The sequence below is a fragment of the Balaenoptera ricei genome, chromosome 4, assembly GCF_028023285.1.
Source record: "Balaenoptera ricei isolate mBalRic1 chromosome 4, mBalRic1.hap2, whole genome shotgun sequence".
NCBI lineage: Eukaryota > Metazoa > Chordata > Mammalia > Artiodactyla > Balaenopteridae > Balaenoptera > Balaenoptera ricei.
The window spans coordinates 91,400,905-91,419,438 of record NC_082642.1 but is presented as its reverse complement, the minus strand read 5'-3'; the positions used below and the strand labels follow the sequence as shown (position 1 = coordinate 91,419,438).

At 43.9% G+C, this 18,534-nt stretch overlaps 1 protein-coding gene across 13 annotated transcripts in view; it reads left to right on the top strand.

Annotated features, from left to right (window-relative positions):
• Positions 1 to 18,534, top strand: part of KALRN (kalirin RhoGEF kinase) — a 655,749-nt gene that overhangs the window by 546,717 nt on the left and 90,498 nt on the right. The window lies entirely within an intron of this gene.

The window sequence follows — 18,534 nt, the reverse complement described above, 5'->3', positions numbered from 1 at the left end:
GGTATTAAAAGGGAGAGGAAGCAGGAAATGGCCAAAGGGAATCCGAGTGGGTGGGTTTGCGCTGAAGGCTGGGCTGCTTTCATGGTGAAGGGTTTCCAAGCAGGATTTCTTGGGAGTCCATTTCCTGTCCAAAGGCAGAATTTGGGAACGTGGGCGGTGCTTATCTAAAGGCCCTGCAGCTGCCTGCTTGAGTCCAGATGTGTGGCAGCTGCAGCTTCCTTACAGAGTAATTCTCCAGGGGTCTCTCAGCCTTTGCTTTGTTTGTGAATTGCCCTGGCGGGCCCTCCGTGTGGTGGTGAGAGGAGGGGGCTGGGAGCCCCCTTGGGGTGCCTGCTGGGTCACCTCCTGTCTGCAGGACTGGGAAAGCGGCGGCTGCAGGCTCTGTGGCTTGCCAGTGGCGGGGGGTGGGGGGCGGTGCTGGAGCCAGAGCTGGAGGAGACCATCGCCTCTCAGCTGAAGACAGAGGGAGGCAAAAGGCCCAAGCAGTGAAAGCAGCTTAAAAGGGAAAAGGAGGGTAACAAAGGTGGGTGCCTCTCGCCTTCTCCCTCTTCAGTCCTTATTCTTTGCCACATCTGAAACATGTGAAGATGGAAAACCGGGGCTCCAATCTGAGGAAGATGGTGGGGGACGTGATTTAGCCACCCTTCCAAGAGCCCCTGGTGGCCGCTGGGCAGGATGATGTGTCTGAGGTGTTGGGCACTGCCCGGGGGCTCTCTGAGTCTGCTCTAACAGCAAGGAGAGCTCAGAGTCCCCACCCAGCCCGAAGGCATATATTCGAAGCAGACTGAAAAGATAATGTCTTGTACTGAGCTTGAATGCATTGTCCAGAGCCCCAGAACTCCATAGGAAGAAGCTTGCCCAACTGCAACACAGAGAAGGGCTCGGGCGAGAGTCTGAGAGGCTAATGGGAGTGCAGGGCATCTACACCAGGGACGGTTGGCCTCCCTTTTCAGTTAAACCAGTTCCTCTGGTTGTACAGATGACTGTGAAGCTAATGGTTTAGAACTCACTACTATGGTTCCTGAGTCAAGGGGCCTTGACTAACTGGCTTCCAGTCACTCAGCTTTTAAAGGACACCTCCTTCTAAAGTCTGGGACAAAGGAACCAAGGGGAAGTGGAATGTTCTGGTTATTTTTGACACAAAGCTAAGCTATCCTGGACTTGCTCTGGTGAATCCTAAGTGGTTGCAGTTGTTAACACTAGGGTAAGAGTCAAGGATTTAGTGACGTACCTTTGTGGCCTTTAAAGATCATATTTGAGAAAAATATGGACGAAGTCAGTGGAGCTTGTCTTTGGATTTGGAAAAGTGAGGAAGGCAACTCTCTTGTGTTCTTCTGTTCCAGTTTTTGGTTCTGTTAAGTATGGGTATGGCAAAGGGGTTTGATGAAAGATGACCTTCCTTCCGTACCTTGAAATAAGTATTGAAGGGCAGGAAAACTGAAAACCAAGGGTAGAACAGAAATAGAGATGGGTGAGACGGAAGAAGGACAGCAAATCATTTATAACTGCCTTTTTGGAAGTGAAAAATAGCCAAACATAATGGCATGTGTGTGTCTGAAGGGTGATTAATCACTGATGTCGCTCTCTGTGGGAAGTTTCAGGATTTCTGGCTACTTCGACTTTCCTCTCTACCTGAAGAAGTGGGTCCATTCTGGATTCTTCTTTAGTGATCTTACAATTTTAAAGAGCAACTTGTTTCCGAGTGACCAAAGGGATTTCAAGTCACCTGGAGGGTTGCTAAGTCATGTGCTGCAGACCAGAATTTGTGACTTCTTAGATCATGGAGCCTAGAGATTTTTCAGACCTTGAAAGTTGGAAGCCAGTTTTAGAGCCTTTAATTTTCTAGTCAATTAACTTTGGGTATATGGACAAAAGTCCCTTCTTGGAAACCTTTCCTGACTGCTGCCCTCCTCTGCTTCCCCACAGTGTACATGGTATTTATTTATACTTGCTTACTGTTGTATCATTGTCCTTGCCTCTTGAGCCCATGTGCCATCACATCTCCCCATTTGTACTGTGAGACAGTACCTGGTTCAGAAGACTGTCTCCGAAGTGAAGAGAGGAAAGGGTGGCGACTTATCCAGGCCGAGTAAGCTCACAGGAGAGGTGCTGGGATCACAATCCCATGGCTCTTTCGCCACAGGGGCGATTGGGGCTGACATCACAGGGTATGGGTAAGGGTTATGGGGGTTTACAGGGCATCCCGAGCCATCCTTATCTATAATTTCTATTTTTCCCCCTACGTTCCCCCAGAATCACTAAGCAGGAATCTTATGATTGGGTGTGAATATTCCTTCTTTGGCCCATGAATTAATACAGCTCATTTTATAAACTGAATTTAATGTGTGAAACCATGACACCAAGTTCCTTTAGAAAGGTGTTGGTAACCTCAGAGGGGAACAAAAGTGACATTCACTTTTGTTTACTTTAGTTAACCACCCCCCAAGGGTCAGAGAAGCCTTGGGGCCTTGAGGTATACATCCCTTTTTATTTCTTTATCTTCCAGGAAGTGCCTTTACCACTATGAAAATTGAATTGACCATTTAGCATGTATGTTTGTCCATTATATCTCTCGATTTTCTCTGCCTCCCAGGGATATACCTTAATCTGGGGAGAATTTCCACACATACGTACTGTTGCCAACCTAGATCTTATGGTTTTCTTCCCATTCCTGATTCTCTGACTAGTGGGTAGTAACAAGGATATCAATTATTCCCTGCCTTCCAGTCATAACGTAGCCTAGTAGAAATAGGAGTATATGGATTTGGTTGGGGTGGAGGAGATTGGAAGCGGAAGCCAAATGTCTTCTTTTGGTACAACTGTGGGTCCAACAATCACTGATCATGCTGTAGGCATGTCACCCCAGGGGTTCCATGTGCTACAGGTTGGTAAGTCCTAACCTGAGATAAAAAGAAAAAAACTCAGACTCTGTGTTTTTATTCAAAATAAAAGGTTTTTGGTTTGGTTTTGTTTTTTCTAAAGTGAACATGGGGGATTCACTTCGGAGCCCAAACAATGCTGTAAGCCTACCTTAGTCTGGAGCAGTGTTTTTGGTATTCTCCTTAGTGAAGTTCCTCTTGAGTCTCGGTGCTTCTCTTCTGCCCTAAAAAGACTCCCCATCCTTTTGAAGTGCTTCTCCTTTTCAGTGAATGTGAGTGGCTGCGCGGCCTGCCCTCTCCTTCAGACCAAGGCCCAGCTTTTCCATGCCCTAGAAAGAGCATGGGTCTAAAAGCTGAGGGGGGCTTCTCAAGCAGAAGGTCCTATACCATGGGAAGTTAGAACTGGAAGCAATCTTAGAGATTATTTAATAGATCTTTTTTTCTACAGGAGGAAACTGAGATCCAGCCATTTAGTAGCAGAGTCAGACCTAGAGCCCTTTTCCAGTGTTCTTTCTGCAACTCCATTTTTGTCTTCCTGGGCATGTGGTTTCTCTTACTCTAGACAAAGGCACGGCTGGCCCAACTTAGAAGGGTAGAGGCTGACCCCAAGCTGGAACTTGGGTGTTAACTGTGGAATGATCTGTGGTTCTGGGGGGTGATTGCATTGCCTGGAGCCACTGGGATCTGGACCTCCCTGTTCTGCCTTCAGTGGCTGTTCTGTCCCAAGACCCCAGAAGGCAGAGACCACAGTCACACCTCTGTCTCTCCCAGAGCAGCTTCTGCACATTGTTCTTAGTAAATATCTGTCCATGTTTTCCCCTCTGGTTCAATTTAATTCCAAAGGTCCCTTTCCCCACCTTTCTTTCTTGTCTCTTTTCATGAAGTGTACCCTTTCAGGTGGAAATGAATCAATGAAATACATTCCTATCATTCCATTTTTGAAAGTCACTGGTTTTTATGTAACACAGTGTTTTAATCCATTTGACAAATGTTTATGTGCTGACTGCCTGCCAGCCCTGCGCTGGATACTGGGGGAGAATGGGTGGGAATCATAATGGCACTGACCCCACTGGGCTGCTGTGAGGATTAGTTAAGACAATGTATGTAAAGGGCTTAGCGTAGCACCAGGCATATAAAGTGCTATAAAAAGGTTAGCTACTAATGGTAACAGTAGTTGGAATACTAAACATAGAACCCATACTCAGGGAACTCACAGCTAAATATCTGTGGGTCTTCTAGGTGGTAATGCTGCAAATCTACATTCCTAAGCAATTTAATGGTCTTGGTTCAAACCATTGTCAGCTGTGCCTCAGTGCTGTAGAGTTGCCACTGTGGGGAAAGAAAGCTTGTGATCTATAAGTATGATAGGGATTTCCTTTTTTTTAAATTAAACCAATTAAAAATTTTAAAAAGATACAATGCTTCTAGTATTATAATCACTGTGGTTAGGTAAAAGAACATCTGAGAGAAGGTACTGGCAAGATACCCGAAGCATCCTCGAGTTATTCTTCTCTGAGGGGAAACACAATGTACAAGAATTGGAACATGGCTACACCAGGATTGAAGTTTAGGTCCTGAAAACCTATGTTATGTAAAAAGACATCACTTCCTGCCTGCCCCTTGACTTTGGCTAACAATCTAATTGAGAGCCATTTTTCTGATCCCATCAGCCAACATTTGTTGCACACCCTTCATCTGCAAAGCTTTGCAGGTCCTCTTCAGGCTGTTTTTGCCTAGGTAAAAATCATGACCTGCCCACAGCAGCCCCCGAGGTTCTAGACATTCTCTGAGGTTTGGCCAGTATCTTGTGTATTCCTTGTGGTTGGGAGACATGGGTAGCTTGGCCCCCCTGCTTTGTCTATTCAGTGACTAATGGAGTTCCTCTTTTGAGGTTGACAGAACCTTCTGTGTTATACTTCCTGCAAGGAGGTGAGCCCTGGTTACACCTGCAAGGCAGCCAAGAGGCTGCCAGGTTGGCTTTAGCCAGGTAAAAGAGCAAACAAAGATCAGAGTTATGCAACAGGTCCTTTCACATTCTTCTTGCTTTCCTGGAGACCATAGTGAGGAAACTGGCAAATTGAAAGGAAGGGAAATCCCTTCCGCTGCTTGGTTGAAACAGTACCTCATAAAACATCTCTGTATGCAGGTACTTGCTCTCCTTGGGGTGGGATTAGTTGTAGGCATCTGTTTGGTCTCTTACAGCACCTGGTGTGTAACAGGCTCTCAGGACAGTCGCAGTTTCTGCTCTCCCACCATTATCATCTCCATTATTGCCCCGAGGGAGAAAGGGATATTATCTTTCCCCATCCAACAGGGAACCAAGCCTCACTGTTAAAAAGAATTGCAAACAGTCCACTTCTGCACAGATTTCGGATGTCAGGCTCACACCTGTGTGCTGCCTCCTCATCTTCTTTCTTTGCTTAGAGTAGAAGTTCTCCAAGAGTGGTTACCACTGGAGAAAATGTTGGAAATGCAGGTTCTCGGCCCCATTGACTCAAACTCCGGAGTGAGCCCCAGCAGTCTGTGTTTTAACAAGCCGTCCAGGAGGCTTAATATTTTTGGTTTGCTCTTTTCTCTCCTCTCCACCCTCCCCACCTTCCTCCTCCTCTCCCCCGGCTCCAGCAAGGGCGTCTGTGACCTGCTTCCTGGGGATTCTGCTTTGAGAAGTGGGGGAGGCCCTTACCACTCACTGGTACTTGCCAGGAGGGTCGGGGGTGACGGGAACGAGGTTGGAATTAGGAATCACCTACATCTTCCCTGAGCCCTTCAGCCCCCAGGGGCGAGTAAGGGTAGTTGTGGCATCCTTCTTCCCATTTAAGACTCCTTCCTTCTTATGTTCATTTTCCTCAGACTCTTAAAAGGTAACTATGCTTACTTCAGAAAAAAATCAAAAGTTAGGCAAACAAAAAAGACCATAAAAGCATAACTTTGTAGCATAATCCTAACTACCTCGTAACAACTACTTAATCACTTAATGTATCCTTTTCTATATGTTTACCCCTTTTAAAATAAATGGGTTCATATTTATAAATATAGTCTGCCTTAAAACATGATTTCACTTAATCTTTGGAACGTCTTTCCATAGAGATGCATTTCCAGGATCTTTTTAGTGGCTACAAAGGGTTTCGCTGTAGACAAGAATTGAACTTGACAATTGTTGGTACTGATTTAATATAATGGCTAAAATTTGGTGAGAAGGAATGAGGAAGAGCCCTGGGTTAAGAAATAGATCTTTCCAGAATCAGACTGTACAGACAGATTCTTGTCCTGGAGTTTACGAATCTCCACTCCCTACATCCCACCTTTCCTTTCCGCGAGGTATATTTCACCCCACGGGAGGGGTATGACTTACCCTTCTCCCCCCGTGAGACCAGTGTGCACGGGGCTAGAGCTGCATGTTTTACCCCCTCAGCCTTTTCTTGTTTATGTGGTGTTAGGAATCTCCTCACTTCTGAGGCTTCTAATTGTGCAGTTGCTTTCATGAGTAGGTCCAGGGATTTCTCTTTTTCTCTTTTTGAGACATGCCTCCAAAGATAGGTGATTTCAAAATTATTGTTACTGGGAAAGAGAGCCTTGATTTTTTTTTTTTTATCTGCCTAGCAAAATTATACATAAACATTGGGAAAACATTTGAAAATACAGATAAATGAAAATAAAATCCCATTACCTAGAGAGAGCTCTGTTAACATTTTAAATATATCCTTTTAATTTTTTTCCATGTGTGTATTTTTTCCAGAAATAGGGTATAGTAGTGTTACAGACTTTTTTCTCATAACATACTAAACAACTTCCACGACGTTTTTGTGGATGCATTCAGTGATATGCCAGCTCAGCTCAGGTTGGGATTGTTAAATATTCAATGGTTAAGCCATTGGTAGCTTGAAATCAGCCATGGTGGGAGTAGTTATACTAAGAATGTTACCAGACACCACAAATCAAGGTCTTCTGTTTTACTCAGAGAGCTGGTTTATCAACATACTACTAGGTGCTCATTTTATCATGTGTAAATATGGTTTGTTTTTATTTTCAACCGCCCTATTTTTGGTTGTTTCTAATTTTGCTATTATCAACAATATTGTAATGAGCGTTCTTATAGGTAAGTCTTAACACACACCTATAATTCCTTAGGATAAATCCCTTGAAGTGGAGGTCCTAAATGAAAGGACATCCCAAACTTCAAGACTTAGTTGTTGCCAGTTATCCCCCATTTTATACCCTTTGAAAGGAAGAGTGTACTGTTCTTTGTTTAAAGAGGATTTATGAGAAACATCCTCTGGGACCAGGAATTTCATGTCTCTCCTATTGTTTACTTCTGTTTACATTTTCTGAATTAACTTAATTCTTTTTATATAAGGAAATACGCTGGCTGAAAGCCTGTGATTCTTAAGCTGCGTACTGATAAGCAGGGTGTAGAAAAATTCATCTTGTGGTTGTTCTGGATTGAGAGGCAATATGTAATGATGATTAAGAGCTTGCACTCTGGGGCCAGAACGAGTTTGAATCCCAGTTCTGCCAGTTACCTGTGTGACTTTGTGCAAGTTACATAAACTCTGCCTCGGTTTCCTCATCTGGAAGATGGAAAGGATGATGGAATCTAGTCATGGAGTTTTTACAAGGCTTAGATGGGTTGACATACGTAAATCACCTAGAACTGGCACATGGTGAGTGCTATGTAAACGTTGGATTATTGTTAGCATTAATGAGTATATAGAAGTCTCTGTGGAATTGTGCCAACTGTCACATTCAAATGATTTCATTAGTTCCTTAATCATATGAGAAATTGAGCTGAGCATATTTTGTATTGATCCCCAAATATTTGAGTACCATGTGGCAGGTATCAGACTAGCAACCACAGAGAATTTACGATGTTTCCACGCCCCTGAGGATCTTGCAGTCCAACTTGGGAGCTGCCCCATAAGCATAAAACAGTAAATAATGACCAAAAAAAGGAAAATAGTTGCTGAAGACAATAAGAGGAAAGATGCTTCAAGGTCTTGCCTGATTTCTGACTAAAATAGTTATGCAGAAGCTGATGAGAGCACAGTGCCTGGGGTGATCTGGGAGGACTTCTCAGGAGATGTAGGGTTCTCTCTGGGCCCTACAGGGGCTTTTAAAGGGCTGAGTATATAGTGTGAGCAAAGCAGCAGGGATGTGCAGGGGACCACAGAGGAGAGGTGAGACCTGCCTTCTCAAGCTGTGCTGTCTAATTCTGTAGCCACTAGCCATATGTGGCTATTGCAGACTTGAAATGAGCATGGTCCAAGTGGAGCTGTACTGTAAGTATAAATTACATACCAGATTTCAAAGATTTAGTACAGAAAATGTAAAGTAGCTCAGTAATCTTTATATTGATTACATATTGAAATGATCATATTTTGGACATAGTGGGTAAAATACAATATATTAAACTTAATTGTACCTGTTTGTTTTTACTTTTTTACTGTGACTCCTAGAAGATTTTAAATGATATAAAATTATATAATTTTATTTTTTATATAATATAAAATACGTGGCTCACATTTGTGGCTTGCATTATATTTCCTTCAGATGGAGCTGTCCTAGACTTTATAGTCCATGATACATTGATGTGCCAGAGTTGAAAGGATATAGAGTTAGAAACTTTCACCCCATTCCAGGGCCAATCCAAGGCCGTCCTCGCAGCCCCTCCATAATTCCAGGAGGATAGCAGTCTCTCTGATGCTTAAACATGCCCATAGGCGTTCTCCACTGAAAATTTCAAGCAAAGCAGTTATACATTTTCCTTTCTGAGCAACGTAGTTTGTGAGGAAACAAACAGGACTGAAATTGCAAGTTCTCCTCATGGAGCTCAGATTAGCCAGCTTTTAGGAACGTAATGTGGGGAAGTCCTGACAAGAATAGTGAACAGGAAGACCGGCAACGTGCTACCATCTCCCAGCTGTCTAACCCCCAGCTGACGGCCTTCAGTCCTGCCTCTTCATATGACATAAGAAGTGTGGCTGGCCTGCATGTCCCCAGGGTCTCAGGGGTAAGATGGGGCGGAGGGAGCCCGCTGCTCTGACTCAGGACCGAGGTCCAGAGAAGGCATGACTAGGTGGGTGCACGCAGCTCCTGGTTGAACTCGGGCAAGTTTCGTTTCGCCATTTAGTTGAATGACGTTTGAGTGTTTGATTCATTCTGAACAGCATTTCTCATCCCATTTTTGTCCTCCTGAAGCATGACCGAGTGCCTGACAGAGTGCAGTGCTATACAGGCTATTGGGACCATCTCCCTATTTGTGTAGGGAAAGTTGTATATATAGCACGCCTTGCTTGTATGTCACCATAGAACACTAGAATTTTACAGCATCGCAGAACATAAAGATCTCAGTTTTATCCAGGAGAAGAGCACTTTGGAAAAGAGAAAAGACTTGCCTGAAGTCTCAGCTGGTAATGAGTAAAATGGTATCATTCTGTCTGTAGCACATTGCTTATACCTTTACAGAGAAGACAGTGAAACATAGAATAGTCCTGCCCTTTTTCTTGGTGGTGGGGGGGGGGATGGAGAGGGTAGATGTGCGGGATCAAGTCTTCTGGGAAATCCAGCTCTTTGGAAGGAATCTGAGGGGGCAGGGATCCCAGTGAATCAGAAATCCCTCTCAGGTTCCTGAAACTATGTCCTAGCCACCTGCTCTAGATCTGCTCCCATAGGAATCTGTCCTACAGTGGCCACTTGCATCTGGTGTTTCTAAATGTCTAGACGGATTCTGGGGGAACTTTACCACTCTGAAATCACAGCTGGGTTCCCAGAACCTAGAGCTGAGGGCTAGGTCCCACAGATCCTGACAAAACCAGGATCTGTTCCACTGGCGTGGAGTCTCCAAGTGAGGCCAGGCTATACGGAGGAGCTTCCTTAGACATGTCATGGAGTCTTCCTATGACCTTCCAGGCCTTATGGAAGGTCAAGGTTGATCCGAAGCCAGGCCTGGATAGCCAGTGTGCTCCAGTCTAATCAGGGTCCCATGAAGCCCTCCCAGACAACCCAGGGAGGTTTGTGGCTGCCACAGTATTCTGGGTGCCTTACTCGAAGTTTCCTGGGCTGGTCATCTCTGACTCCTCCGACACTGGGGGATCATTGGCAGTCACAGCCAGTGAACAAAGTGGGTGTGACATTGCCCTTGTAAATTTACAGTTTAGAGAGGGCAGCAGATCTCTCTGTCTCACACACACACAGATCTTTATAAGTGCTCCCAAAGGGCACCGTGAGAGTATCTGTTGGAGGGAGGAGGTAGAATTTACACTGGGGCAAAAGGGACCTTGTGTGAGGAACTGACGTAAGTACTGAAAGTCTGTTACTGCCATTCTTCTGGTCCCCAAGTGGGCCACATTTAAAGGGTCTTTCCAGAAGGTTTTGCTAAATATCATGGGAGAACACAGGGAAGTAGAGTAAAAGAAGCATAAAGCAAGACAGTTTATGGAGGTCACCTTGCTTGACACTGGCTTGCTTCAAGAGCTCATGCACCATTCTTTGGTCCACAAGCACCTGGGGAACCTGTACTGTGTCCATAAGGGATCATTGCCGAGGCCCTCACTTCCCAATTCATGACCTGAGTCCTAAGGAGCTGTCGTGTTCCTACATATCTTGACACTGGGATCCAGATGAAAAGGGCCAGATTCCCATTCACCATTACCCACCTTGGGCTTCCTCCCGGGCTCTAGTTTCCGCTCTGAGCTGTTGCCATCCACAGCTGCCACCTCCTGTAGGGATACACCCCCAATCATGCATGAGGACAGGTTTCAGCTGAGTCAGAGTGAACTTCTTCAGCAGTGCTGTAGACTTGACTCTACAGCATGCGGGACAGTGTATTCAGTGGTCTTCTGAGATCTTTTCCGGTTCCCATTCCACAAAGGGTTTAAAAAACAGACAATCCTATTTGTTTACTTGGATTCTGTGTGAAAGTGGGCAAAGACCTCAGTAACCTTCTGGGGTTTTTCCCAGCCTTTCTGATTTTTAAGTCCCTGTTTCTTTGTGCTTTGGTTTGGAAATTATATCCCCTTCCCGATTTAACTGACACCCTGACTACCAAATAGTGCTTCCACTTGGAGTGTAATCAGCTACCTCTCCCAGAGTGTCTGTGGATCTCCTCAAACAGCCACTTTCCCAGCTCCTTCCCGGTGAGGTGGTCAGGTCTAAGTTTAACTGTGACCTTCTGCCAGCATACACAAGCGAGGGCTGCAAGAGCAAAATCAGAGCTGGTCTGTTCTCAGGGGGGTGTGTGTGTGTGTGTGTGTGTGTGTGTGTGTTGTAGGAGTTAGAAAAGTAGCTGGGCAAGTCTCCCCAAAAGGCCAGATCAGTCCTGGGGGGAGAAGTGGAGGAGTTTAGGGTGGGGAGAAGTATAGTCATCCCAAAGGATGATTGGGGTTTATCCTAGCTTGGCTGGGTCCCTGGGAGAAAGTCAGCCAAATTCTCCACCCTCTCGGTTTCCTCCCACTGTAAGGTATCAGCGACATAGCTCACCTGGCTTTGTAATTACCGTGGCTTCCTGCCAAGCATTATGCCACAATTATGTGCTCACTCTTGCCTCTTATTCCAAAGTCACCAATCCCAGGTTCATGAGATACAATCTGCACATTGTATTGTATAGATTTCAGCCCTTGTTTCATTGTCTGGGGTACATCTTTGTTGGGTTTGCATCTTTTTCTCTTTCAATGTGTACATATCTCAGAGACAGGACAGAGACAGTGTCTGTAATTCTGTTGGTAGAATAGCTTTGCACATTTTTATACTAAAAAAAAATTTTAGTATAAAAATATGCAAATGCAAAGGATTGAAACCGGTTTAGTTTGTAAAATATTTCTTATTATAACTTAGTCACACCTCCAATTTGTGTTTATAGTCATAATTAGCATCCTACACCATAAAATTCATACATACATATGTGACATTTTTAGAAGGGTATCAGATTGTGACTCAGATAGGGCAATCTTATTTTTCTATTTGCTCTCTAACAAACAGAGGCAGGTTTGGAGAGGCCATGTGGAGCGTATGTGTCTTTCCAAAATGCCCTGGCATGCACTTGAGAGGAGAACCAGATCACAAAGCTTTAGAGCTGGGATTCTAGCACTTTGTGACAGTGTCCAGGTTAGTCTTACAAACAGGGACTTGTCTAAGAAGGGAACATGGGACATTTAGCTCTCTTGTGCTCATCTGTCATTTTCTGTAAGTAAATGAACAGGATTTTTGAGGGCAATTCTCTCTTGAGCTCAGGTCTCTAAGGGAAGACTGTGGGTTAGAGAGGGTCAGACTGAGTTCCCATCCTGGCATTAGAATTTACTAAATTACATTAGTCTAGTTACTTAGCTTCTTTATATTAATTTCCTCATCCTTATACTTGGGAAAATACAGGTATTTACTGGAGTGTGTGTGTATCACCTAGTATAGTCTTAGCTTTCTGGCACATAGAATGCACTCCATAAATGCTATTATTATTATGAACAATAATATTCTTTCTCATTATCAGATATTTCTCTGACTTACAGGGCAGTAATTTGAGATGGACCATTAAGTGGGGTGGAGGATTAGTGAATATTTTTCAAAGCTTTGCAGGAAAACAGACTTGTAACTTATTAGACCTCTAATTACTGGCCTTTTGCCCAATTTTTGATCCCTGGGAGTGTCCTTGTTCAAAACAAGTTGCTGATCTGGTGGGTCCTAGGGCTGATTCAGGAAGACAGTTTTTCTTAAGAAAGAGAGGTAAAAGGTCTCCTGCCTACACCTGGCCAGCGTGTTGAATTCTTAAGCAATTTCTCAGCAGGTCACCACTAAAGACCTTTATATTTATTTGTTTAGTTTGTGCCATTATCCTATATTCATGTCCAAAGTTGATCATCTTGGATATGTTCCTTTAATTACTACAGTTACCTGATATGCTCTGGTAAATATCTGATCTTCCATGTATGGCTTAGAAATTTCTCTTCTGTCCTTAGCAACCAATCAGAGCTTCTTGTATTCAGAAACCGCATTTATCACTATTAGACAAAAACAAAGAAACTTGACATTTTGGTTAAACATATTATTGGTTAGATTTTAGATTACTTTTTCCAAGACCTTATAGACCTTCATATTCAGCGGGTCGGAGGAAGTCAAAAGTCCCCCAAATTGACTTTCTTGGGACCTGTGTGGAGTCAGGCCATGTGACCGTCCTTGACTTAATCCCCGTGGCCCAGGGAATAAAATATTCCAGTTATTTTAGGACCCACCCCTGGGGTGGGGGTGAGGCTAGAGATTGAGCAGAGACGGCGTGTCAGCTCACAAAGCTGGGAAATCTGGGGTGCTCCTGTGCTGGGGAGGCCAGCCAGCAGGCCTCGTCCCTGTTGACCCGTAGGCCCCTTGGTCTAATGAGAAACGGCACTGAGTTTAAGGACACCTGAAGTCCTTCTGCCTCTTCTGATGCATGCGCTCAGGGGACAGCACGGCCAGCTCTTCTGGAGGGGTAAGGAAGTTGTGTGCTGGGGAGGCCTTGTGAGGAGGTAACATGGGGAGTGTATCTTGAAGGGTCAGGCGGGATACTCTTCATCTTAGAAGTCGGGCAAAGGAAACAGCATGGGGAAAGGACGTGGGGTCGTGGATGGGAGTGGAGTATCTATGGATATGACTTAGCATGTGGTACTACAGTCTCCCCTTTGTTCTTCTTTGGGGAGTCAGCCTACACATTTCACATGTGAGAAGACAGAGGCTCAGACAGATGAAGCGATTTCCCCAAGAGCATGTGGTTAATAAATTGAGTCCTGGTCTCTTCTCAATATTCTACTGTCTCTCCCACTTACCCTGCTGTCCAGCTTGATTCTGATCCTTTTATCAATTTCTGTATTTTTTTATTACTGTAATGGAATTTGGTACAGTTCCACATTGTGTCACTGAAACTATGGGATGTGTTAGCAGTTCCAGAAGCAGCTTTTTCTTGCGGGGTATTACTTTTATTTGCATATGTAAACCCTGTGCCGCCAAAGCTCTTAACATAAGCATTGCCTGGCATACACACACACTTTCATACCCTAAATAGCAGAGGCCTAGAAATGTTTGTCTACTTTTGCCAACATCTGACTATGATTATCTTTAACCACAGTCACACTTGTTTGTCTCTTAAAATAGTATTGACTCTCCCAGGGAGGCTGTTTCTAGTCAACACAGCCCTCCCAGAGCCCTGTGTGTTCCACCTGCCTTCTCCTGGTAGCCGGGACAGCCGTGATTGACTGTGATTAATTTCCCTGCTCCCTTGTGTTGACACTCCTGAATTCTTCCTTAGGGTTCACAGACCTCTCCTAGCGAGAGGATTAGATTTCACCTCCAGAGCCCACCTGTTGACTCAAGTAACTGAAAGTGTAGCTCTCCCTGCAATGTCCATCAGCCCTTCTTCCTTCCTGTCCCTGCCTCTGCCCACAGGCCATGCCACTCTGCAGGGGTCAACTTCCCCAGAGGAGAGCTGCCTACAGGCCCAGCTGTGTCTGACCTGTGGGTGGACCCAGCCAATTTTTGAAATGGAATATACCTTCCCCCTGTTCCTCAGCATGGATATTAAAAATGTGTGTCCTTGCTTTGGGATTCTGTCTTAGAGAAAGTCAGTATCCCCCTCTGCTAGCCTGTCGGGTTCCTTTGCTTTAAGATAAAAGTTGCTTCATTTTGACTTTGAACTTGAAGAGAGTTAGAGGGGGATGAAGGTGTTGTTTTACCTCACAGTTTCTATCTACGAATCACCCTCTCCCCACCGTCCCCCATCCCCTGGAATAATACATCATACCAAGCCAGAAAAACCTGCTCTCAGACGGGACCCGGTGGTGGTCTTTGAGCGGGTCTTTCTCACAGCATCATCAGGATAAAGAAAATGAACAACATCAGTTCACATGTGTGATTCTGGGTGGTGTGCTCTGGACTTGGATCCCATCGCTAAGAGATCCCTTTTCTGAAACAGTCAAGGGGACATGTGGGTGGCAAACACAAAAACCCACGGGTAAGGACTGAAAAAACAATAGTTTATCAGGATTGCTTTTCCGTTTTTCAGGCTTGCTCTATGCTTTGAACAGTGTGTTTTCCAGAGTGGGGGCATGGAGGTCACCATCTAGGCTCTGAGAAGAGCTACTCCTGGTGCCATTGTTGGGCTGTATTGCTCATCCCGAACCACAGAAGTTGTTTCTGCATAACCTTGTGATAGTAGAGTTGAAAGGTGAGGTGCTTAATGGTAGAAAATAGGTTTGGGAGATGTAGGTTGCAGATGAGCTCATGAAAGCCCTATAAATATTTTTATGATCCTTAAATTATCCCGCTAAATAGAATGAGGACTGTGCAATTTCCATTCTTCTGGGTTAGAAATAGTTCAGATTTTCCGCACTTGAAATTTGAACTAGAAATTTTTAAATTCATTTTTGTGTGTGCAAATAATAGGGTGCATTAAGGCACTTTCATCCCCACCCCTACTGTGGTCCTTCATCCAGATGAGGCTCAAAACTATGAGTGTAGATTTTAGAGTCCTGCGTACCTGCCCTAAACACTGGCTCTGTCATTTACCACTTCTGCAACCTGCCAGAAGGGACTTAACCTCTCTATGCCACATTCTCGGTATCAAATGGGCATCCTAATAGCACCTATGCACATGCAGTGTTGCAAACATTACACGAGACTGCAAGTAAAATGACTAGCATATCTGTCATGTTGTAAGATCTCAGTAAAGAACAACATGTAAAACGTAAATGTAGAGGATGGTGATGGTTGCACAACACTGTTGTGCACTTAAGTGGTTAAAATGGTAAATTTTATATTATGTATATTTTATCACAATAAAAGGAATTTTTTAGCCATTTTACCCCCAAAAAGGTAGATGTATGTGTGAAAGAGAGCAATTTATTAATGTATAAAAGAATGGAAAGTAATTTACCAAAACCCGCTATCTGGAAGGATTCTGGGTGATTTTTTTATTTTCTTCTTTAAAACTTTTTGATTTTTGAAAATTCCTACAATAACATTATTTACTTCTACAACTAGAAAATATTAAGTTACAACAGAAGTCTAAGTGAACAAAAGCATAGCTAAGTCAAATAATGACAGGCTACCCACATTTTCAAGCAGGTTCCTGGACTCTGTTTTCCACCTGCCCTACTGGTTCTTGGGGTTGATGGGGGCAGGGTGGCAAGTGCAGCCCCTCCCTGTCCTGGCCCTACCTGACCTCTAACCTAGTCAGCTGTCTACCATATCCATGGCCACGGTCACTGGGAGGATCGGATGGGACAGTGCAGATGATTCCTTGTGGCCCAACCCACTGAGCTGCAGTGACTACAGGTGCCACATCAGTTTTTGACTCCCACTTGCAGAGTTTCAGTATCTTAGGGTTTTTGGGTTCATGTATTTAATAAAGATGCATATGCACTCACAGGTGTTTTTCAGCCTCTGTGCTTCACACATGGCAGTGTGATGTGTCAGGACACCCAAGAGCAGAGTGGCAGTCGGCCCCGCCTCCATTACCCCCCTACCCTTCCACCCCAGCTTTCCGTTACACATGACTGGGATTCCCCCCTCCTCCAAACACACACCCCCAGCATGTTATTCTTGCCACTGCTTCTAGCATCTCTCCTGAGGCTTTATTGGAAAATCTACTTCTTGTTGACTTTAACCCCCTTTATCATCTCAATGTCCAGCCGACTCCTGATTATCCCCATCATGAATGATTTAAAGATTTCACTTATTATGTTCATGCATTCATTCAGCAAATACTTACTGAACCTAAATATTCTGAAACGTAAAACAGAGAAATAAAATCACATTTATTGGAGTTTTTGCACGAGGGGAGTTATGCTTTGGAGTAATTACTACATTGTCCTCATGTGGGGCATTCTGAGGTCCTTAAACTTGGGTCTTATGCCATATTTCGACTGGAGCGTATCCTCTCTTAGATGGCGACCCTCACTGGTGGCGTACAACCAGAGGAGCGGAGCATGGGAACTGCCCCTGGAGCCAGAGCCTGAGCTCTGCTTCTCGTGGGTCTGGCAAGCTTGGTGCCTGCACATTGTGGTGTATCCACTGGGCATGAAGACACCCAGGCTGTGAGATGGGGGGCAGGGCTGCTGCTTCATCCTTCCTCACAGTCCTGTCTCCTTAAAAGTTCCATGATTCTGATTTATAAAATATGGGAAGCTTATAAGACAAATGGAAAACAGAGGTTCTTTTGAAGTTTAAAATATTTTTCCTGACATTAGAGTAAGGTAAATTATGTCCTCAAATAACATTATACATAAAAATAAATTCCAGATGGATTTCAGGCAAATGTAATGAGCACCCTAAAGGAAGTAAGGCAAATGATAGACTGAGAGAAAATACTGGCAACCTACATAATAGACAAAAATTAATATCCAGAATGTATAAAGAGTTCTTAGAAATCAATAAGAAAAAAGGCAACAACCCAATGGGAAAATGGGCAAAAGTTAGAAAGAAGCAGGACTTTAAAAAAAAAAAAAAGCAGTAAACTTTTGGAAAAGATAATATCAGTAGAAAGCAGAGAAATACAAATAAAAATAAGAACTTTTAACCCTTCAGATGAGCAAAATTAGTGGTAAGGGTGGGGAGAAATAGACAATCATACACTGCTGAGAATATAAATTGATATAGTCTTTCTGGAGAGCCATTTCGCAGCATCTTCAAAAATTGAACATGTATATGTGTTTTGACCTACTTCTAGGAGTATACCCTAAAGAAGTTCTCCATTTGTCCCAGGATGCTCAAGTGGCAGTTTTGTTAATAGCTAACAAGAAGATGGGCAGTAGCATTATTTCCAATAGAGGACTGGTTATGGTACAGTTTTATTGTGGAACACTCTGCAACCACTAAAACAAAAAAGAAAACACAGACGTGGGAAGATCTCCCACTTGTTAAATTTTTAAAAATATATAGAAACAGTCAACGATATAGTATGAACTGCTTTGCGTAAGAACAAAGTCTGTGCGTTTGTGTGTATACATGGATAATAGTCTGAGAGTTACACACTAAACAGCCAAGGTTACTAAACAGGTAGGAGAGTGGAATTGGGGTATGGGGGTAGTAGCTGGGAAGGAATTAGAGATGGAGGACATTTTGCCCTATAATCTTCTACAGTATCATTTGAAATTCCATGAGCATGTTTTTATGTTTGATGTGCTCTTAAAAGTAATATATATTTATAGCAGATAACTTGGAAAACATAGGAAAATAATATCACCTGTAGTCCAAGACACTTTGACTTTAGTTACTTATCGCTCAGTCTTTTTTCTGTATGAACTACCTATCTATATATGTATATAATCACAGCCGGTTCAGTTTTTGTACTCAATACTGTATTCTGCTTATTTCACTTAATGTTGTCTAAGCATTTCCCCCCAGTTTTACAAATTCATAGTCTCTCATGCTACCTTTAAATGTTTATTATAAATTCAGACACTTTAAGGCTGAAGAATAGATGGCAGGGTTTTCAAGGGCCACGAGGAGAGGGTACCTGGAGACTGAGCCCCTGCCACGACCTGCCCAGTGGGAGTGGTAAGTGGAGGGTGGCTGAGTCAGGCTCAAGGACCAGTCACCGGAAGTCTGCAGAAGCCACACAGCATCCTGCCTCCCCTCTCGCCTTCTCTTGTGTGTGGTCATCAACAACTTTATGCTTCTGCTTCTCCCCAGCCCAGGTTCT